Source organism: Tiliqua scincoides, chromosome 3 (assembly GCF_035046505.1).
Source record: "Tiliqua scincoides isolate rTilSci1 chromosome 3, rTilSci1.hap2, whole genome shotgun sequence".
Classification (NCBI taxonomy): domain Eukaryota; kingdom Metazoa; phylum Chordata; class Lepidosauria; order Squamata; family Scincidae; genus Tiliqua; species Tiliqua scincoides.
In genome coordinates, this window is record NC_089823.1 from 17,898,829 (window position 1) to 17,904,749 (window position 5,921).

At 44.5% G+C, this 5,921-nt stretch overlaps 1 pseudogene; it reads left to right on the forward strand.

The window, feature by feature from the left end:
• Window positions 1-218: 218 nt before the first annotated feature.
• On the forward strand, window positions 219-334 carry LOC136646473 (5S ribosomal RNA; annotated as a pseudogene).
• Window positions 335-5,921: the final 5,587 nt, after the last annotated feature.

Here is a 5,921-nt window from a genome sequence, read left to right on the forward strand (position 1 = left end):
ACATGTACTTTATCTCAGAGTGCATTAAGACATCACCATGATATAGTCCAGACTGCTGGGAAGGTCCTGTGCTTATGAGAACTTGGATTAGGGAGTGACAGAGCACTTGCTTGGTATGCAGAAGGTCCCAGGTATAATCCCAGGTGGAGATGGCAAAGACCCCTGCTGAGACCCTAAAAGCCACAGGCAGTCAGTGTCAATTACACTGAGCTAGTTAAACCAAAGGTCTTACCCTGCACATGCCCGATCTCGTCTGATCTCGGAAGCTAAGCAGGGTCAGGCCGGGTTAGTACTTGGATGGGAGACCGCCTGGGAATACCAGGTGCTGTAGGCTTATACCATAGTCTTTCCAGACTGAAGGTTGCCAACCATTTGACTCTGAATAAGGCAGCTTCATAAATATGTGTGTTCTGGAAAGGCTCAGGTTACAATCCTATCCACACTTTACTGGGAGTAATTCCCATTGACTACTATAGGATTTACTTCTGAGTAGACATGTATAGGATTGGGCTCTCAAGATGGGTTTGGGCTGAGGCTGAGGTCAGAAACTGTGGCTGCAATCCTAACCGCACTTTCCTGAGAGTAAGCCCCACTGAACAAAATAGAACTTACTTCTGAGTAGACCTGGTCAGGATTGTGCCATGTGTCTTGCAAAAAGAATGTTCCTCAGGGGTCAGTTGGTGTCTCTAACATGAGAGTGAATTGAGTGGTCTTTCACTGAATATTTGGTTTACACTTGCAATCTTGAGAATTTTTTTTTTTTTGCTTCATTCTTTGATACATTATAGCTGACATGCCATGGCACTTATTATTTTACAATACCAAATAGTTTCACAGTCAGAATTCTAATGGCAAAAATCTGATATTCTGGTGAATTTTGAGTACTAGTAGTATTATGATTCAGCTTCAGTGAATGAAATGAAATGCTAAAACCAAAATGCAAAGTGTGCACAAAAAACCTATCATAGAGCCTATTTGTTTTAACTTGTCTGCTCTGCAGCCTGGGGATTTTCCAACTGCATGTGATGACCAGCTTCTTTCTGACCGCTTTGGACATAGGACCATCAGAAGGTGCTTTATACATTGGTCCATCTTGGTCAGTGTTGTCTGGACTAACTAGCAGGAACGCTTCAGATACAGGTCTTCACCAGCCTTTCCTGGAGATCCCACGCATTTAAACTAGGCCTTTCATGTACACGGCATGTATACTTCCTTTAACCATGACCCACTTATGCTACCAAAAAAGCCACTAGAGCAGCTATTTTCAGCCACTGTTCCATGGCACACTGGTGTGCTGAAAATGGTCCACAGGTGTGCAGCGGGACTTTGGGGAGGGTCATTTATTAGTAGGGCAATTGCAGGATTTGAGCCCCCTACCAGCAACATAGAATGTCTTGTCAATGGTCAAAAAATTGATGGTGTGCCTTGACTATTTTAGTGACTTGTCAGTGTGCCATGAGATGAAAAAGGTTGAAAATCGCTTCACTAGAGCAGGGGTGCCCAAACCCTGGCCCAGGGGCCACTTGCGGCCCTCGGGGGCTCCCAATCAGGCCCTCGGGAAGCACCCAGTCTGCAATGAGCTTCTGGCCCTCCAGAGACCTGCTGGAGCCCGTGCTGGCCCGACGCAACTGCTCTCAGCATGAGGATGACTGTTCAACCTCTCACCTGAGCTGTGGGATGAGGGCTCCCTCCACTACTTGCTGTTTCATGTCTGTGATGCAGCAGTGGCAGCAAAGGAAAGGCTGAGCTATATGACTTGAGCTACTGCAAGACCTTCATTCATTCATATAAGTTCCATCGCTAATAAATTCATTTATGTAAATTTATTCAAATTTTAAATGTAAATTAATTCTTTTTTTCTCCAGCCCCTGACAGTGTCAGAGAGATGGCATGGCCCTCCTGCCAAAATGTTTGGACACCCCTGCACTAGAGAGATGTCATTAAGTGTCTGGCATTAAGTGTCACTAACTTTACTAGAACCCTTGTGTTTTGCAAAAGAAAAAAGAGAACATGCCTGTATATTTTCTTAAATGATGATTCAGCTGCTTTGTAATACTCATTTTTCTAGGACCTGGCATCAACAAAGTTAAGACTAACACATGCATTTCATCAGTTAGAATAGTCCAACGAGAAGCTCCTGCTCTGCAAATTGTTGTAACTCTGGCAATATACAGTATCACTGTTGTGCATGGTCTACTGGGAAGAAAGAATTCACTACTGGATCTCTTCCAGTGCGGAAGTGGCTAAATCATCATCCTGTGATACCGTCAGCTGAAAATAGGACAGATGTTATAGCTTTTCAACTGAGTTCATTAAAATTAAAGTATTTGTTTATGAAGTCAGAAGATATAATTTCTGTTCACCGCAGGAAGCAGAGGACCATACGCTACAAATATGTTCTGGAGGACATAATATTGGATGACTTTCGTGGTTTCTTCTGGTACTATAATCTGTGCATCTGCAAACAGCTCTGCTTTCTCATGCTTCTGTGGATGAGTAAATTAAACATTCAGCAAAGGTTCAGTTATACAACATGTATTCAGCTGTGGTGACTCATGAGTATATAAAAAATGAGCATGTCATAGATAGTAGAAAATTATAGTCCATCTTTGTTCGTAAACGACAATATCTGTTTTGACTTTTTCCATAGGTGAAAATGCCTTTTCTTTCTCTCCCTCTGTTGCTTCCTCTGCTGTCAACATTTTGATGGCAAGCTCTGGGAGTTTTTGCTACAGTAAAGCATAATGTATACTTATGTGTACTACTACTAAATATAAGTCACTAGAGCTACCTGCAAGGTTCTGGGAGGACTATGCCACGGAAAAAGAAAATATTTATTTACCTAGTGTGTAATTAGCCTGTGGAACTCCTTGCCACAGGATGCAGTGATGGCATCCAGGTTAGATTCCTTTTAAAGGGAATTGGAAAGATGCCTTTAAAAGGGGATTGGACTGATTTATGGAGGGAAAGTTCATCAGAGATTACAAGCCATGATGGGTAACTGCAACCTCCTGGAAGGACAGACAGCTGATGATGTCAGCAGCACCATCTCCTTCTCATCTCCTTCCCTAGAGAAGTCACCTGTGCAATGTGAAGGTGAGGGCAACCCACTTTTATAAAGACAAGTGTGGGCACAGTCCAAACCTGTGCTGGAGCAGGCAAGCAAGGAGGCTTGCGCTGCATCCAACACAGGTTCATTGGCTGTAGTGGCTCAGCCAGAGGCAAGGGGAAGGTCTTCCCCTTACCTCTGGGTAAGGGCTGCATGCCCCAATGGGTCTTCTCAGACCTGCGCCACCTCCAGAGGTAGTGCAAGTCCAAGGAGAGTGGAGGATGGAAGCTACTCCGTTCACCCTGGGGATGGGGGTTGGGATCCGGCATATCTGCCGAGTCCCAGCCCCGCCCCTGGCTCCCCGCACGCCTGCCCCCAGGGCTGTCCATCGCCTGCCCTCCCCTGCCCAGAAGCGCCCCCTCCTGCCTCCCCTCCGCCCCCCCCACGCCTACCTTTGAGGCTTGTCTCAGCATGGGCACGCCGACAGAAGCTGTGGCGAGGGAGCTGCTGTGGAGGCAACTGCCAGCCTCCGTGCGTTGGCGCATCTACATGCTCCCATGGAGCATGGCTCCCTCCCATGGAGGCGCAAACATGCTTTACAGCCGGTTAGGGTTGCACCCTGTGATACATAAGAATGAGGGATGTATAATTCCTGAGAGAGCTGCTGCAAATTAGAATAGATAATACTGGGCTAGATGAACAATAAGCTGACCCAGTATGAGGCAGCCTCTTATCTTTTACCTCCATATTATTTTGTTGTTGAAAGCCAGTGTGATATGGAGAAACCCAGGTTGGAATGTCCACTCTGCCATGAAACATACTGTGGGCATGTTGCCCTCGTTCAGCTTAATCTCAACCTAACTGGTGTGAGAATAACGATACTGGTGGGGAGGACCATAAAATGATCAACAAGGAAATGAAAGAAAACCAGAAATATATCGTAGGAAAATATTTTATTTATGAATTACAAAGCACACTGTGAGAAACATAGACACATACAGCAAACATATATGCTAAGTCCAGCCCTGCTGCTGTTTCCCTGCTAAACTTAAAATAAATTATGAGTGATCAACTCAAGGAAGAAAAATAACTAACATTTTAAAACACAGAGATCATGGAGTGAACATCTGTGATGAAGTCTAAAAGATGTTTTGACAGATGGAACTCCACCAAAAAGTGACAGACCACGCTGGCAAACACTGGGCACAGAATGACTGGTTCTGATGCTATTTGTTGGTCCAACTGTTTTGAAGTTGCCCAGCACTTTTGTAACTACTGGAAGAACTCTTGTGTTCATCTGGAAAGCATACTGCATTTGGTCCCATAACAAAAGGTTTTATATGCAGCCTTTGGATTCTGTCTAGTAACCCTGGAACCTACCAGGTATTCATTCATTAGATTACAAAGTTAGGTTGCAGTCCTAGAAAGCTATGTGAGGATGAAAGTAAAGACCTGAGGAAGAGCTCTGGTCGTTTCTGCTGCCACGGCATGTGTAGCTATACAGAAAAGCACCTAGCAAAAAAGCTGGGCTGCCTGTTCAGCCATGCAAACAGCTGTGGTGGAAATTTCAAAAGCAGAGGTTTACACTTTTATAGCAGTCTTATGGGACTAGAACATCATTTCATGAATTTGATGCAGGCCTCTCGGGTCAAAATGCAGTTGGCTCTAAAGGTTTTCAGTTACTGGCCATTTTTGAGTTGGGTTTGTGACTATTTTGCAATCTCTTGTGCAAAATGTATATAAGAGAGAATGATCCATCTGTATATACTATTTATTCTTCAGTTGAATGGTCTTAAGCTAATTGTAGCTGTTATTTCTTTGATTTATTCAGCATAATTGACTATTCAGAGTTACTTTTATAATAAATGTTGTATATATTGGATATACGAGTATATTTGTTTGCCACGTTGACTCATACACAGTCAAAGGTAACTTTATGTTTTCTACCAAACAAAGGGAAATAACCTTGACCAAACACAGTAATCAACTGTGTCTTGTCAAGGTTATTTCCTTTCCTTTGTTTGGTAGAAAACAAAAAGTTACCTTTGACTGCATATATTCTTCCTCACGTGCACACATAGCTACAAAACTTGACAGACAGACACAAGTGCAATAGAAACATCCAAGGCAGTGAGTGAATCTCCTCCACTTGTACATGTAGGTATATAGGATTGGGGCCTTAGAGTGCAATCCTATTGTTGTGCTGAACTGGTGTCAATCTCTTATATTAGCCCAGGAGTGTCGCAAACATGCCATAAGGCATGTCTGTGATGACTTAAGAGGCAGATCCTGGTGCCAGACTTGACAACTCCTGGTGCCAGATCCCAACACCTGGTGAGTTTGCACCGGCATAGGGAGTCTGGCACAGAAGCTTGAGGTGAGTGGGGGGAGGAAACAATGGGTCGTTTTGGGGTGGGGGAGGGAGAGCAGTGGGTGAACCAAACCCAGAAGGGGGGTGGGATCAGCCACTGGCACTTAGGCTAGATCCTAACCCCCCTCCTGAGCAGCCTGGCATTACACTGGGCTGCTTGGATCTGCGCCAGCAATCTGGTGCAGATCCCAATATACCACCGAGGTGGCTGGGGCATTACTTGGAGTCAGGGGACATAAGTCCCTTTACTCCAAGTTGTGCTCCCTCCACCTTCAATGCTGCACTGGATACAGCACAGGCAAACCGGCTTGCCTCTTCCAGTGCTGGTTAGGATTGGGCTACTAGTCAATAATAATAATTGGCACATGCATGTACTCATGATATTAAAAATATTAACGTTAGGCATCAGTGACAATGCTGGACCGCTGATAAGTCTACAAATCAGTGTTACCGTCAGATATTCAATATGAGTTATGTGCAGTTTTCCGTGGTTTGGATTTC